The 19,065-nt window shown below is 33.0% G+C and overlaps 1 protein-coding gene across 1 annotated transcript in view; it reads right to left on the bottom strand.

Annotated features, from left to right (window-relative positions):
- Positions 1-19,065, bottom strand: part of LOC143198976 (cGMP-dependent protein kinase, isozyme 2 forms cD4/T1/T3A/T3B) — a 355,938-nt gene that overhangs the window by 280,071 nt on the left and 56,802 nt on the right. The gene's annotated exons all lie outside the window — the stretch shown is intronic.

The following is a 19,065-nucleotide window of genomic DNA, read 5'->3' as shown; positions in this document are numbered from 1 at the left end:
TAAAGAAACTAATTTTGCCAAAAAATGTATTTTACTATGGGGACCGGGGACTTTCCAATTGACCTGTTATTTAAAAGATTTCTGCGAAAAATAACTCATAACTTTTATAATCTCTTTCCAGTTATCTAATAAATACTAACCCATTTTCTTCATTAAATACATTGCCAGAAAGAAGCATGTCTCGATTATATTGGATATTCCAAGGAAAAGAAATGTTTGTGTAGGCGGCGGTTATCGCATAATACAAAATTTTCATTCATCATTATTAATTTAAATAAAAAGTGGTAAGGAATATGTTTTAAATATCCTATATCTGTAAAGCTGAAACATTTTATACCGAATAAAGATTCAAACAAACACACAACAGTCTGCCACACACAGCAAACATGCTAAGTCCTCGCCATTGTATAATAGTTATTTCAAGATATAAATTTAATCTTGTTAAAAGCCACTATGAAAATTATTTTACAAACATTGAAATATTCCACATTCGTTATCTCTTAGAAGAGTAACACCGATTAGAAATATATAATAATCAATATATCTAAAAATAAAACACAATACACGTAAATACTACTCAATTGTATTAAGTGATCAAATGGTCTCTTATCTTTGTAAACTGTACTAATTGATTATGAAATGCGGCAGAGATAAATTATTAATAAATTTAGATAAAATACACAAAATAAACATGTTTAGTTTTTTTATTGAGGATATCGACGCTTGGTAAACAAAAATAATCCAGTGTACTAACAACAATTCTTTGATCCAACTCGATAAATTATATTGAATAGCTTATAGATTACGTGCTTGCATGTATTTCAGTCAGCGCTATTTATTGGTGGAACTGTTAATTTCGATGGTTTTGATTGTTCTCTACATAAAAGAAAGGTTTCTCATTTAGTATTTGTGAGTTTCTCAATTCATACAGACGGTAATCATGGAACGCTCAACATTGAATCTTCGTCATTCATAACACTAAATACTTCCAGAAATATATGGTTATATTGTTACGTCATACCGAAACAATAAATTGGATACTGTTATATTTCAGAAAATTCAATTGATTGAAAATACTATTTCCAACCATTTCGACATGACATGACCTACCAGACAAAAGCAAAAGGATTAGCACTTGTTCAGATCGATGTAGAAGAGCTTGGCTAGCACACAATTTCGAAACACTAAAGAAGAGAGGCAATAATTGGATCGCTGCCAAGCAAACATCGTTCTTTCAACACGGTATCGCAATTTAGTCAGAAAATGATAAAAAAGGATGGAAAATATTTTAATAGCAAGGTCAAACACAAATATCCATCCCTGGAAGAGAATCATTGTTTTATTGGACAGGTGAGATTATAAAACTACGTTAAGACTACCGAAGGTAGATGTGGAATATAGATATATCGTGTAATCCAAGTCTTCTGGAAGATTGTGTTGAAACTTATAAACGTTTGAAAATGGCAAGAATTGGAAAAATCTTGGCGATAGTGATGAAGAGGACTGTTATAAAATAACATTCCAACAGATATTCAATGCTATTGCTAAAGCTTATTAAGTATTCTACCTGTCTTTAACAACCTAGCTCGTAAAGATGATTTCCAGACGAATGGAAGACATGAAAACTTTTACTTATTCGAAAGGACTAAGCACTCTTAGATGATCTGTTATCATTTCGTCCGACATATTGGTTGGATAATGCAGGACAATTATATTAATTCTCTTGGGAAGACTTAAAGTGAATTGACTCGCACAGAATATTTATTAGGTATAGCTTTGGTTGGTGTTATCTTAACTGACACCGCATTAATGAACAAATCCAACACTGCCTCGTTTTGGATTAATACGTGGAGGAAGCACTGTCACACACTAACTGTATCTAGATAACGAAAGGGAGAAGCAGTATTACTGACAAAAAAAATGAAGCTAAGTAACATTTAAATTGGGATTTTAATAAATGTGAAGAGGGGTTACTCTTGATTGTAGTACACTCCCAACTCCTCTACGCAGCTTCTGTCTGGCACAAGCTGACAAAAAGCAGGTTGCTTATGGTTTTTGATCATTAAGAATCCAGCACTCGCCGAACATAATATCGATAGCGCGGGTCCTTTTGACGATTTATTCTTTTGAGACTATATTCTGATCAAAGCTGCAACCTCCAATATACAAGTTCACTATGTACCATTTAAATACCATATATTGTAAAAAAGTCAAAATTTTTCAAAATGTTAGTGATAATGATTAGAGGTTATAACCGGCAAATGTTGGTATTTGCTTACTTTGATAAATTCTAAATATTTGTGACTATTTTTATAGAAAACACCAAAACCAATAAATAGAGTCCGAAATATATTGCGTTCTTATATCAAATACCAATACCAAATATACAATTATTGTCAGAGGAAACTATTAGTATGGGCAGTATCCTCAAAAAAGTGAGAAATATGTAGCTCTGTGGGCGAACTAACATAGTTCAAATTGGTAACATAAAATAAATAATCAAAAAAATCACTCGGTAAATATAAATGAAATGTTTCAATTTATGAAAATTGACCAGAGTATGTTATTAGTATTATGCCTTCCTCCTTATCATTGTATATTTAATCCTATCGAATTCATATGGGACTGGGAAATTCTTAAAATGGACATGTTGGTCGAGAGGGATTTACAATGAAGAACTGTTTGGAATTATAGAAAGGAACATTGTCTAGAATAACATCTTCAATATGAAGGAACTTCATCAGACCTATAGAATTGACAGATTAGAAATTAATAATTCAGTAATTGACTTTAACAGTAATTCTAATAGTGAGAGTGACAGTGACTGAATGAAACTTTCCTGGTGAAATGCTGATAATTACCAAGACAGAGTGATAAAAGCGGAAACAACTAATGATGAGCATATAATAAATATAGGATAATTGTAGAAAATCGTATTATGTGTAATATTTCTGTACATAGATATGTGTTTAATTGTTCAGAATATACATGGGCCTTTGGTTAGAATGTATGAGGAGAGAATGGATACTAAAACTTTTACAAGTGATATGTCCAATTTATTAACAAAAAGGGGGAAAACAGTGTATAATTCAGAAAATAATTTTGCAATAAAAATGTACACTGGTAATGACAAAACAAAATAATAAGAAGAAATAAACTCAAACGTAAAATTGTTAAAATTCTAATGAAAGTGTTGTTAATTAGATGGGTAGGCCTGTAGGGTAAAAGTAGTAAAGTACCAAAACATAAAAAAGAACTCATAGGTGGTGTGGAAAAATTAAATGTAAATATAATAAAACAACTCTACTCTATTGTAACTCTTCCCTAAAGTACAAACTATTGTAGCTGTATAAATAAGTGCAGTTTAAGTCCTTACATAATATGTGCATTACATGTACTATAATGTTAAAATAAAGTATATTTGGCAAAATTATTTTATTTACATAAGAAGTTTTTTAAATGTCAAAATCAAAATATACTGAAAGTCAAAGTTGATTCGACAACATTGCGAGGTTGTGACGTCATAAATTTTGATGACGTGAGTTCACTGTTATTTTGGACCGATGAGATTTACACCTAAATATATCGTAATTCATATGTTTCTTCCTTATTTTGATATATTTGTGTCAGAATCGCATACATAAATCACATAAATACTATAACTTAGAAGATTTGTAATCTTTTTTTATTAAAGTTTTTAGGTTGCACGAAATTGTGTTTTAAATCCCCTCTAAGTATCGCTAATACACCACATTTTCTAAACTTAACTTAACATAATTCAAAATATATTTAAATGAAATGAAATGTTTATGAGTAACATGATAAATACACAATTTTAATTTTAACCTTAAATTATTGTTAACGAACTATTTCATTTCATTAGCCAACTGCTTCACATCTTGTGCTAAACCACAAAAACTTGTAAATTCAAGATTAAAATAGAATTACAGTCAATCATCACTCCCGATAAATAAACCACATTTCAACAAACAAAAACCGAATTAATTAAAATATCTTTCCATGGAGCATTATAAAAACCCAAACAGAATGCATTATGAATAGCCAGTTCGTTGTCGTTTATTTGGCATGATCAAATGTTGGTCAGCTAAAATAATTTTACAGGCCTGTATTTCATAGTATATTTACGGTTTATGAAGGTACATGAAAGTGGCATGAAGGCGAATAATGTTAAACACGTATAAAACAAGAACGCGAAATGGTGTGTAGCGAGAGAAAGCACAGGACATTTGAAAAATGCGCGTATGTAGATAATTGTTTTTAATTAATATATGCGACAGTGACATAGATAAACAAATATTTTACTTGTAGCTTAATTATAAAATTAGTGATTTCGCTAATAAATATATGTTTAACAACATAGAATAACATATGTAATTAATTAATAAAGCCATATGCTAGGCAATCTTAGAATATAATCTATATATTAATACGCTAAGTCATCTAATTTATACAGTACATATACTATTTGTGCTGAAAATGTATCCACTATCGACTTGTAATTTTTGAAATATATCAGCATGGTAACGTAGAAATTGGAAAATGAATTATAAATTCTAACAATAGTTCTATAAGACCATCGAGTGTAAAGACATTTTACAGTTTTAGTAGTGACGACATTAAATTGTGTAAATTATTTAATTTTACGTACGAAAACGAAAAGTTCATCATTTGTTGGAGAAATGGAACAGGGTGTACCGGACCATTACCGTTTTTTTATTCGGAAAAAAACTACATAATTTTCATGAAAATGGAAAAATTTATTTATTTAAAGAATTGGCCATTTGACTCTATGCATCCAAGTCAATTTGACCTTGGAGTCGATTAGTCAGCTTCGCCTATTACGGTTTTTAAACTAAATCCATCCAAATTTGGATTTTCCTCATTGCTCGTAATCAGGCGCTAATCGTTTCTCGGGAAATATTTAAAGCTTCTGCCAATTGTTTTTGGGTTTGGTTTGTACCTTCATCCAATAACTCTTGCAGTTTCGCATTTTCAAACTATTTCGGTCCATTACAACGTTCTTTGTCTTGCACATAGAATCACCAGTTTTTAATTTTCGAAATCACGCCTCACATGTTTTTAAGGTTAGAGCTTGCTCACCGTATATTTCTATCTGCAAACGATGACTTTCAGCAGCTTTTTCCTTTTCGAGAATTTCAAAGAGCAGATTTTATAGTTTTGAAGCTTGAGGTCGGTGGAAAAAATGGCAGATGTGTCAAATCATAACATTGCATACTTAAGCCTATTGACATTTGTTAGAAAAACAGATAATGACATTCCGGTACACCTGATAAGTGAATTGACAAAGACTGTAATTACGAAATGGCTTGCAAAACAAAAATTAAAATTAAGTATTGAAGGTACAATGTTAAAGAGTGAACCATTTAAAATTTTTAGTCGGTAAATATAAATGTAATGATTAATTGTGTTTTATGTAATTAATTTTTTAAGAGATAGTTCTGAAAAGATACACAGTAAATCAGATGACCAATCCAATCAAATTGATATGGGATATGGCAAAGAATTACTCCAGTGGATATACAGGTCGAGAATAAAATCCTAAGAACTACCTAGGTATGTCGAAAGAAGCATCGTCTACAATAACACCTTCAGTTTGAATGCTACTACAATGAAATATTGCAAGAAATGCCTGTTTAACGCTAGAATAAATGTATTGGGTTAAAGAGAGATTATGTTGAAAACTAAAACACTATTGTGTCAAAAAAATATATTTCAATCAAAGCCACTGGCTTATCAAACGGCTCTTGTAACACATGTTTTGATTTATTAGTTGTTAGAATAGTTTAATTGAATGGTTAAAAAGTTTAATTGAATAATTTTTTTTTCGTTGTGCTAAAACGGAACATTAAAACGAAAAACAAACTGGGTATGAAAAATAAGTTGATGTTAATAGTGAGCAAATTCTAAATCCAATATACCTATTGGTATATACGAACGAGTTAAAGGATTCTAAGAAAATCAATATAAATAAAATTTTCGAAAACACGTAGACGCACTCCCATGTTAATACAGATGTGTTGCAACTCTAAGATAACACTTGATCAGAACACAGATTCAAAAGAGTCAAACTATTTGATCCTGTAGTGCGGTGAAGTGTATTTAACAGAAGAACGGCAGTGTTAATTAACATTACTACTGTAGAAGACTGGAACAAGGCCCAATAGGTTGTCCTAGACATTATATACATATATATAGTTTTTAAGTTATTGTAAAACAAATTAGAGATTAATCAACAACGACTAGTAACGATGTATTAAAAAATATTAAAACGCTATAACAGGTCAATTGAAAACGCCCCGGCCTCATACATAGATGGCGCTACTAGATTTAAATAAACATATTTTTTAGTTAGCCCTAACCCTCAAAAGACGCATGTATAAATTTGACAGCTGTAAGATCATTAGTTTGTGAATTATAGCATTTTGAGTGAAGACGATGAACGCAGAGGACGCCCAAAAAATGTTGTTACCGACGAAGACATCAAAAAAATGCACAAAATGATTTTGAAGGACCGTAAATTAAAATTGAATGAAATAGCAGACACTCTAAAGATATCAACTGAAGGTGTACATCATATCATTCACGAATATTTAAGTATGAGAAAGCTCTGTGCAAAGTGGGTGCCGTGCGAGCTCACTTTTGGCCAAAAACATTAACGAGTTGATGATTCGGACCAGTATTTATAGATGACCAAGCGTAATAAACCAGAGCTTTTGCGTCGATATGTGAGAACGGATGAAACATGGCTCCATCATTTCACTTCGAAGTATAATCGACAGTCATCCGAGTGGACTGCACATGACGAACCCACTCCAAAGCGCGGGGGAAAACACAACAGTCGGCTGGCAAGGTTATGGCGTCTGTATTTTTGGATGCCTATGGAATAATCTCCATAGACTACCTTGAAAAAGGAAGGATCATCAACAGTGACTATTACATAACGTTAATGGACCGTTTGAAGGATGAAATCGCTGAAAAACGGCCGCATTTGAAGAAAAAGAAAGTGGTGCTTCACCAAGACAATGTACCGTGTCACAAGTCAGTGAAAACGATGACAAAAATCCATGAATTGGGCTTCGAATTGCTTCCTTATCCACCATATTCTCCAAATCTGGCCATAAGCGACTATTTCCTGTTTTCAGATCTCAAAAGAATGAAATAATAAAAAAAACTAATTTTGACAAAAAATGTGTTTTACAATGGTAGGCCGAGGACATTTCAATTGACCTGTTATATGTATTTGTTACGTAAAATAATTATTGTAAAATGTAGGCACTTTATTTTCATGACAATGCATATAATATAGAGCAATAAATATTGCAACTGTTTTTAGTCAAATTCCAGCTTCTACTCCAGAAGCTTCCAACATAATCTTGAAGACTACTGACGTTAATATATTGTGGGAGTATTTTAGATAAAAAAGGTTGCAAACAATAAAGAGAACTGTTACGATAAAACATTATTTATCGGTACTTAATGTATCCTGTCGTGTAAATATACTCACTTATTGGCCCGAAATATCCATTAAAAATAAATTTACACGCCGGTGGCTAGATCTGTTTTACACGAAAAGAATAGTTTGTCGGTCTGTCATCATTACTAATTTCTAAAGGAATATATTAATTATTATATATGAAATAAAAACTAATTTTTGATAAAAAAATACATAGTTAACATTGCTTTAACAACGTGTATTATATAAATTCCTAACCTATATACTTTAAAAATTATTTATTCACATAATTTACTCAAAACTAGATTAATAGAAAAGTTAAAAATTTAATGAAAGTTAGGAACGTATTGTACAGTTGTGTTTATCTGACAGTAATTCTTGTAAGATAATTTTGCCTAGCCAGCTGCCGTAGTTACCAGATTTCATCTCATAGTATTCACATTTCTAAGCCATATTGCGTATGACTAGTTAAAAAAAATCATATGGACTTTATTTAATTAATATACAGGACAAAATGTTTTGTTATAATAGAAATGCCAGATATTGGATAGTGCTAACTTTCATAATGTAAAATTATTATGAATTGGCATTAAAAGGAAATAATTTGAATTCTATTGGCAATCGCTGCCACAAATCGAATTACTATATTCGAAAAAATTTATCTATAGATATCAATTTCATCCAATAATATATTTTCTTTCCATCAACAACAACTTTTTTCTTCCGTCTTCTGACAATATTTTGATCTTTATACATATTTGCACTTGTAAATATGCATTAGTCATGTTGCACTGATCTGAATAAGTAAAAATACCATGTAAGAGGGTGAATTAACATTTAGTTGCAGATAACATTAAGTTTTTAACTTTTTTTCCACAGCAGCTTTTCAACTGAAAGTGGTGAACCTAGCTATGATTTTAATTGTTACATTGTTAGATAAAATATAGATCAAAAGCGATGATATTTTTAATTAAAATAAACATATTATTAATTTCAAAATTTAAATTTACAGATTAAACGGAATGTCCAACAGAATCTAGGACTTAAATCTCTGACAAATGATTTATGAATTCAATTATTGTCAAACCGCCTATTAACAACTCTAATTAAATATTTGATGAAAGTTAACCTAACCATCTTTCATCATCATCATCATCATCTTTTCGGTGAGTATTTAGTACCTATTTTAATTCTTTAAATTACGTATAATTCTATTACAAATTCATTATAATTTAAATAAAATTGTGGTCACTCGATTTGCATATATCATCAAAATAATAAATTATTAATCATAAGCAGTCATCCTATGATATTGTAGCGAAGTTGAGGCATGTCGAATTTTACATCGTGGAATAACGGTCTACAAAATACCCAGAAATATAATCCCAGATATTGAACACGGGCGGGGTGCCAGCAGCGCCAACTAGAACCCGATAACGAATAGCTGGCAGCAACCCCGAGACGTTTATCTGGAATGTTATTGAAGGGTATTTCGATTCATTCAGTGCTCAACTATCGTTTTCGGTCTTGTCTTCGATCGCAAATTTAGGTGGAATTCCCACATTCAAAAGTCCCTCCATAAAGGTTAAGGTATTGTTAATTTGCTGTTCCCGCTTATCAACAGAGCCAGCAGGCTTCCTCTATCTATAAAATCTCTCCTGTCCAAGATGCTGGTTCGATCAGTCGTTCTATACGACTCCAGTGTCTATCTAAAATACGTCTCCCCTAGCCAGGTGGAACGTCTCCAAGTGTTTCAAAACAAAATTCTCAGGAGAATTATCAATGCCCCATGGTTCGTCAGGAACAATTAAATTCATAGAGAAACAGGCGTCCCCCAAGTTCACGATTTTATATCCGAGGTTTATTCGAGATATTTCTCCACTCTTCGTCTATCGGACAATAGATGTATTACCGAGCTGGCCGATATTTCAGGCCAATAACTCATTCGGCTCTTCGTAGCCTTATTCTATCACAGCCGACACTACCCCGTCGTGCTCTAACTCCTAATTGTCTCGACCTTCTCCGGCGAGCGATTAACTCATGTACCGCAAGCTGCGTGGTGTGATAACGACGCCACGTCCTTGCCTGGCCCTTGTGCCTCTTAACGGTGTTACCGGTTACGGGCACCCTCCTTACTAACAGTAAGAAGTATCAGTTAGGGTCATTGGATCAGCTGATACGGTGGGGTTTAGTGGGTAGCCCAGAGGCAGCCTCCACATAACCAGTTCAACTCGCTTATTCTTGCGGGTCTTCCCGACCAGGTATCCGTAACAGGATTCCCCTACCCGGTTCCAGGCCAAAAAAAAACCAGCCTGGTTATTGGCATGACTGCGATCCATCGAAATCTGACATTTCCTTGTCGTATTATACACTGTTATAATTGATAATAATATATAAATTAACAAATCTATATCTACATAAAACTACTGTAACTGTAAATAATTTTTTATATAAACAAATTTAACATATGTTAAGAAAATAAATACGCAGTAAACGAACAATGAACAAAATATAATGCATGGCAGTATGTTATTAATAGAAAATTGCGTTTAAATATTTTCTATTAGAGTAGTATAAATAACCACAAACTGATAAGATTTTAAATGAACGTGCTATTTTTAGAAAATATACGATATTTTAATGTTATCCCTAACTTTGAACATTGCTGTTAATGTTTAAGCTTTTATAGTTTTAGAATAATTCGGTACGTTTTAAAAATAGAGCGCCTCGTTGCTAGCATCGTATATTTACAGTAGAAATTTACAGTACTACAATAGAAACAACTATAATAATTCCATATCGTATATCAAATGTAATCTAAATTTTATTACGATGTTGTTTGTCTCAAGATTCGCGGCGACATACTTATTTAATACTTGTTTCCGTCTTCACTAAGAAAAACAGATAAATAAATCTGTTAGTAGTGTCCAATCCAATATAAAAATTCTGAAATCAATTATTAATATTTCTAACTCCTGAGTTTGTATTGACCAATAATATATAAGAGGTATAATATATCATGTATGTGCTAAAGATCTCTGCAGATAACCCACATATAATGAAAATTCTTCACATATATTAATAAAATATATTAAAATGTATTCGGTGTAGATGGAATACTGAATTATATATATGATACATTATATTATTTGTGTACTATAAACAATTCATAAATCGGAATAAAACAATTAAGCACAACGGTTATGCCCAATAAATACCAATCTACTCTCAGATATAAAAATATTCAAATTAGGTCTAGATTCTTTTTTTGATGGACTAAACCATTAATCAGTAATCGCGTAGTCGCGTACAGTCCGGAACAAAACTTTAGCACACAAGAGATTTTACTCTTAGTAAACATACATTTTTAGATTCTATGATTCATGTAAACATTTCAAAGAGACAAAACAAAGAGTTCAAAAATGATTCTTGCATGGAACCTATACGTGAACAATAGTCGACTAAAGCGACAAAAGTATAGCATAGTTAGATTAAAAAGGAACCGGTCGGCTTGTGGTTAAGGCGACAGGACGGTCCACCTACTGTTGCGATAGTCGCGGGTTCGAATCCTGCTGGGGCATGGTCGTAAATTTATTTTTGTGATTGTTTCATATTTATATTTCAAATACTATAGGACTGATTACAGTCCTATAGTATTTGAAACATCTACATCGAGACCTTCAGATACCCACAGTCAGTCAAGAAATCAAGAGAATTGCAAGGCGGCCTGACGAAATACTCCATTCTCATGAGAATATTGAAGTATTGCAGCTTTTGGATACCATCAGAACAGGACACAGACTCAAAAGAATCAAACCATCTGATCTTGTGCATTGTTGTCTAGTGAGGTGCATATAATAAAAAATATACAGCAATGACATGTATAAACATTATTTCACTAGACTGAGATATGGCCGATAGGTCCTTCTAGTTATATACCTAGATTTAAGTTATCATAAAGATAAATTGTAGGTTAGACGGAAACGACTAGTAACAATGTAATAATTAAATAATATAAAATAAGTTTTGAACATAATCTGGATGTACCTTCTTCCATTGATCTTGGAAAGTATCTTTAGTTTTCCAACATTGCTAACTATTTATTACTTGAGTACAATAATTTTAAATAATATACAAATTAGGAGAGCGCACTGATCACTTTAACATACTTTGTGATAAACAAATAAACTTTCTATAGAATAGCGCAGTATGAACAGCAAAATTGTCTTGCTAAAAATGTAATTTAAAGGGCACTATATGTTCCATATTTGGCTAACGGTTCTTCAATCAGTCTAATATAATTTATACTATTAATTTTCCTAAAAATGATATATCTAGGTATTTCTTCCAAAACCTATAGCAGCCCAGCACATAACACTACCTACACCCTGTTTTCAATCTAAAGTAATCTGATCTTTTTTTAAAAACTTGTACTATTATGATCAGTCTATCAGGGGCACTATGATTTTACCTATCTATTAGAGAAAATTCAATGTATACAATCTAACATAACTGTTAAATTCCATGGTTTCGGCGTAACTGTCACACGACGTAATATATATCTATTGAAATTGAAGCTCAGAATAATTTACTTATGAAAAATACATACATTAAAGTTAAGAAAATAATATTAGTTCTGATGCCTTGAATAAATTATACATATAAAGGAAGTTAATAAAATAGATTATTTTTAGTTCCTGACGTAAAATATAGAAGGCATATTAATTATGTTAACCAACATGACTTAAACTATATTTAATGTTCATCAAAATCAATATCCTACACTTATACCTACGCACAGTTTTCAAGTTAGTAGCACACTTTCGAATTATTAAAATTAATCTAATTATTTAAGGAATATTAAAATAATACAAGCTATTAAAGAATACTTAAGCTTCAATACGGTCGATATTAAAATAAATAATAACATTTAATTAATAATTTTAAAGTTTTCTCTTTATATTGTGTGCTATTTATCTACATAACAGTATATTTATTTACAATCTGTTATGGTCATCTTCATTATATTACTATCATTATGCTGTTATATTACTATTAATCAATCAAAATCGTTATAATGGCCTCTCATATATGACATATTTCTAGATCTCATCATCTTCAGGATCGTCTTCAGGATTTATCAATAAAAATTCTTCGGAGCATTGCAATAAATATTTTGAAGTAAGAATGTCTGGAAAAAATAAACAGCAATAAACGGCAAACGATTTGGTAATTTATATTGCTTTAATTCAATTAAAATGGGATGCGTATATTTGGATGTATAAATGATCACTAGCCATTAACTTTTTAACCATTATCAAATTTTTGTCTTTTTATCTTTTTTGTATTAGGCTAGATATTATTGGATATTCTTATTATTTCGGATGGGACAAACTAATACGTATATTATTCAACATGTTTTTTTACACATCACAAAACAAAACTAATAAAAACAGCGAATCATATCATCAGAAAATCCAGGCTGAGTAATTGTGATAATTTAAGAATATTAAATCGCCTATTTTAAGAGAAAAATGTTGCATAGGCGACCGAAATAAATAGCTACATTGACTATAATAGCTTTCGTCTCACTGAAGTGGCATTTTAGAATTATGCTCTTTTCCAGGTATTAATATGTCCTACTAGTTCTTAAATTAAAGACAATCTAACCTTGACTTAAAATCAAGAAAGTACTTCGAGGCTTAATGTTCTACTGGAATTTATTTTCTAATAATCTACTCCTACAAAATAGATGTTATTAACAATAAAATATACTTTATTAAATATCAGATAAAATTGTACCGATAATAATCGTTTTAATGGGGTTTTGTTATAACGTGAAAAAGTGTTGTCCAGAAGTGACGAATCTTGTAATATAGATAGCATATTCTGTGTAAAAAAAGTAGATTGCAGATTTTACAAATGGTGATTTTTTTTGCAAGACAACGAACCAGTGAGACAACCGACAAAATTTTCGGATATGCATCTATTGAACTAAATATGTACTGTTTACGAAGAGCTAACAATTGTTATAAACTGAAAATGGACCGATAGATGGTTTGCATGCGAAGATGAGATCCTCCGTCAAAAGATTAGACTTATAAATGGCTCTTGACCGAAAAATAGGAAAAGGTTGTAACTAATAGTCAAAAAACATTTAAATAATATCAAGTTTATTTGACTTAAAGTTTTTTTTGTTCTGGCCTAAAAACCAGGCGGTGGAATGCATGACGCATACCTGGTCGCGGAGACTTGCCCTGGAGTGACAAGTTCAACCGGGTTATGTGGGACTGCCTCTGGGCTTACCAATTCACTAAACCGAAACCGCCTCACAGTTGACCCCTGTGGATCGCTACTGCTACTGCATTAAATTTGGGGATATGGCACCCGCTGATCGGGCAGCCGTTATTGGGCACGATGGCCCGACGACTCTATTGATTCGCGAACCTAAGTTAACACACAACTGGATACTGTTGTATGGGGGCAAAAGTTATGACTGTAGCGACGGATGAGGTCGTTTCAGCCTGGAAAAGGGGGGAGTTTGGCGGTGACGCGGTGCTAAGCTCCCAGCATGTCGACCAGCTCGCGAACAAGCGCGTTTTCAGAAGAACTTGAGCTGAGTTGTTGTTTGTGGAATGATTGAGATATGAAGTGCTTGATTTCTTGATTTCCCTATGAATTTGATTATTTCTGACAAACCATGGAGCGTTTAATATTCTCCTGAGGAGCTTATTTTGGAAAACTTGAAGCCGTTTGACCTGGTTGGGTGTAACAAACTTGAAGTAGACATTGGATCCGTAGAGGAGTACGGACCAAATTAACATCTTGTAAAATAAACATTTGATGGAGATGGGAAGTCTGCTAGAAGGGCAGATCAGAGAAGATAGCAGGTTTGCTATCCCCGAACCTTTTTGGATTGCTTTCTGGATTTGGGAATGCCAACCGAACCGCCGGTAGAAGTGAAGACCTAGGTACATGACGTTATCCAGCCACGGAATTATTGCGGTGTCGATCTTAAGTTGCGAGATGCGCAGTGCGTAACGCTTCTTATGGAAAATGATGGCTTGGGTTTTTAGGGGGTTGATTTGCAACCTCCAGAATTTGAACCACTTGACCGCATGATCGAGCTGCTTCTGTAAACGTTCATGAATTGTAACTTCGAACCTGGCGGCCGTGAAGAAATCAATGTCGTCAGCGTAAAACGCGACGTCAATGTGCTCTTTTCTCGGCAGATCTGAAATAAAGAGATCGTTTCGATCGTTTTGATCATCGATTTGTTTACGACTGGAAAGTGATTCCCTGATCTTGACCTGGAAAGATCTGTGCGAGAGATAGGACTTGATGAGAGGGGTTAGGTCTTCTGGGAGGCCTAACCGCACGCACTTTGCGATCAATCCGTCGTGCCAGACCTTGTCGAAGGCTTTGGTTAGGTCCAGAAGAACTGCTCCAAGCTTTTTACGTTGGTCAAGAGCGTGATGGATGTGTGCGGCCGGGCGGGTAGCCTGATGGACGGATGAGTGAAGACTTAAAGTGCTAACGTTATTGCTTATTTTGTTTTACGGTTTACTTCGGTAAAATAATTAGAGATTTTTTAAAATCAATGCGAATATGTATAAGAGTTATGAAACGTGTATGAATTAAAAGGCCACACCGCAAGACTCCTATTTTTAGTAATTTTTTCAAACGTTAATATCCGACTGCTTGCTAATGATATCACTATTTACTTTTCATTTTCAGTTTAGAAATCATCCCAGAATACGAGTGGTTACCTGGTTACTGACGTGACCGGGATCATTTTACGTCGGATATCGCACTCTTGCCAAAAGACAATTACAAATGTTAAATATAAATTTACGACCATACTCCAGCAGGATTCGAACCCGCGACTATCGCAACAGCATGAGGACCGTCATGTCGCATTTACCGCTGTGCCAACTAAGAAGGCAAGAAGAATAGCTTTTGGCGTCTTCAAGTCCAGGCAGACATAGTGCTGTGGAATGGAATGTGTGCTATGGAATAATAAATGTTTAATGGTGCGTGCTCAAAATAGCACAAGACTCATTGCATAAGATAGAATATTCATCGAATTAAGTTCTAAATAATAAGTTTGTAGAGGAGAACAGTTACTGAAGCGATCTTCTACATATCATTATAAAATGAAAGTCACATTTGACACTTATTACACATTGGACACATTATTGAAATCTAGGAAATTCAAAGAGCGTAAACAAAGACAAATTTCTAGACAAACCACTACTTTTCCGATCACTGCTACCTACTACATATATCGACGTCGACTATGCCCAACATTTTCTGACCAAACTATTGGAGAAAATGTGTGCTAATCCAACCCGAGTACTTCCCCAAATCAAAATTGATCAAACTCTAACGGCTTAGGGTAAGCAAACTTTAGCTCGTCTTTATTTCAAAAACTCTTCTTTGATATTTTGTCCGAACGTCCAAATTACCAGTTATCTATATTCTAAATCAAGGGAGAACGTGGGAAGTGGTACAGCAATTCACGATAGCTTCATAAATCAATTCAAAGGTTATTCGAAACTAAATTCCCACTCTTTTATTCTGTCCATTAAATTATTTGCATTAAAATAAGCCCTAAAGGCCAAAATATTGGCTCCGCCTGCTTACCTTATTCACAATGCATTGATGGTCCCTTCTCCTTCCAACTCTTAGTAATACAGATCCTCTATCGATACGATTTGAGGTCTTCTAAAACGTATATTAAACGAATATATCTTTGAGCTCCTCAAGGAAACTGGCGTCTTATGGTAAGACTATTTAAGTAATACATAGCCCCATTTTAACAAAGCTGTTCGATAATGTTTAACCGCTTTATTAGTTTATTATAATTTTCTCTATAGACGTTATATACACTATTACATTAGTTATTATTTCTTGTTAGAATATATTCTGTTGATGAATCATGTATAGTATCAATAACCAATGTAGACAGTCTCTTAAATTAGTAACGTGTTTGGCATCTCAAACCAAATATTAAAAAAACAGTTTTTTTATAAAAATACATATGCTTTTATAGCTTATTGATATAAAACTTATGTATGTCAGGTCTGCTGTTAATGACCCGTTTGTATAACATATTTCAGTAGCCGTCAATGCAATGTTATGATTTGATACCTAAGTAATGTTATACTATTGATATTAATCTCAAAACTGCGCCAAAACATGGTGAGCATTCACCAGCCATAAGAACATGTGAAACGTGGTTTCGACAAGCGTGATAATTTAGTAGGCCGAAAACGATTGAAGATGTGGAAGAGCAAAAAAAATATTGAATGAATACCTAACATAAAGTCAAAAACAATTTGGAAAAAATTAGAATGTGAGTACCACTTTTGAACGATTACAAGTGGTGGGCCACATCCAAAAAATCAAGAAGATGTGTGTCAGGTACGAAAGGTCGAAGGTATGAAAGAAAGTAATATCTGCAACACTGGCGAAATCAGCCTATCTACTCGCAGACCAATCGCTTTGGTTGCAAGACGATGCTCTGTGTCTAGTGGGACCAAGTTGGTGTCGTATATCATGAACTAATGGAACCTGGCGAGGCAGTTAATAATGATCATTACCGACAACTGATGATCGATTTGAATTATACATTGATTGAAAAATGCCCAAATATCCTCAAATACATGATAAGGAAATTTTGCAGTAGGACAACACGGCCTCTCACACAGCAAAACCTACTAAAGAAGTGTTGAAACCACTTGGATGGGAAGTTTTATCGTACCCGGCGTACTGTCCAGACGTGGCTCCATCTGACTACCACCATTTCGCATTAATGGATGCTTTTATAGTACCTCGTCTATTTAGAAGAAGTTAAAAAGTGCCATTTTGGAATGGCATTCCTAATTGAATATAGATGGAAAACACGTATGGAACTAACTGGCCATTGAATAAATAAATATTAACTGTGCATTGAAATTGTGTTCTCTATAGGTACAGTTTTTATATAGTTTCAATGTTCATTTTGTTTTAATTAACATTACTTTGATGTTTAAAGGGAAATAAACACTATGACTGCTACAATTACCAAGAACTTGATATGTGGGTCGTATAGATATATTTTTTCGTTAAAAATAGTATAGTAAAAAAACACGTATGATTTTTGGCTATTAAAATTATTGGATTTATATAAGAGATAAACATTTTGTTATTCTCAGTAACATCGTGATATTCCATTGAGTTTGATCGATTGAACATAAACATGTTGGAAATGTTTCGTCCGATTTGATAACGGAATAGCTGCCAAAAATGTCGTCCGTTGCCAAAGCATTAATCCGACAATACTTAGCATCTGATTTTGAACTTCTCTATACGCAAATAGTGTCACTAATAATGTTATATCCGATGAAATATGTTTAAACCACTTTGCACGGTCACTTAAATTTAGACCGGTGATTAGGTTTACAAACGTTTGTTTCAGCAATAATAATATGAACGGAAACAATACGGAAACAGGCGGTCGTATGAACCTCATTATTTTGCTTTGTTCGGAAAAAGCATGAAGCACAATTGCCATCAATTTATTTTTATTGTCCTTTTAATAACAAAATAAGATACACACTATCCCAATAATAGAGTAATTAGGACATTAATCGTGCATCATATAGATTTAATAGAAATTAGCAATTAAAAGGAAACAACAGTTTTGCTTCATTCAATTTTTTAAAATGAAAACTGATTCCGATGTTAATACTACGCTACTCTCTGAATGCCTGTTTTATGAAAATTTGTTTTATTAAAATTTTGAAGCTGTAAATTAATCTAAATATATAAAAACGATAAGCGACATAACAGATCAATTGAAAAGTCCCTGGCTTACCATATTAAAACACATTTTTTTGGCAAAATTAGTTTTTTTATTCAACATAATACCCTTCAAGGGTGATGCACTGATTATAGTGACCTTCCTACTTTTCGATACCATTTTTGTAGTACGATTTATCCGTTGCTTCAAAATAGGTCTCAGTTTCGGAAGACATTTTCTTCATACGACAAACATTTCTTCCCAGCGAGCATTCTTTTAAGATCTGAGAATAGGAAATAGTTGCTGGGGCCAGATCTGGAGAGCACGGTGGATGAGGAAGCAATTCGAAGCCCAATTCATGAATTTTTGCCAGCGTTTTCACTGACTTGCATGTCTTGCATTGCCATATGGATTTAATTCCAGTAGCGCCATCTATGTGTTAGGCCGGGGACTTTTCAATTGACCTGTTATTTCCATCGTAAACACTCACAGTGTCGTACACAAACAGTTAATACACTGTTTCATAACATTTTGTTGTGTCTTTATATAGTAGAGTTTTTAGACTAAATAATTTAATAAAATGTTATTGCTAGCTAGGATACTAGGGATAGAAAAAAAGCAGAAACATTTATGTGGTAGTATAATATAAAGGCACAATTACACACACAAAAAAATTAAGAAAACGATATATAAAACTCAAATTAAAATAAATTGGTGAACATAACATAAAGTCCATTTATGGTATTCTTGTTAATAGTTTTACCTTAAGTGATTCAGCATTGAG

Source organism: Rhynchophorus ferrugineus, unplaced genomic scaffold (genome assembly GCF_030347505.1).
Source record: "Rhynchophorus ferrugineus isolate W39M unplaced genomic scaffold, kcgeb_rfMv2 rfM1, whole genome shotgun sequence".
NCBI lineage: Eukaryota > Metazoa > Arthropoda > Insecta > Coleoptera > Curculionidae > Rhynchophorus > Rhynchophorus ferrugineus.
The sequence above is the reverse complement of the archived record's forward strand: the minus strand, read 5'-3'. Positions and strand labels throughout refer to the sequence as shown.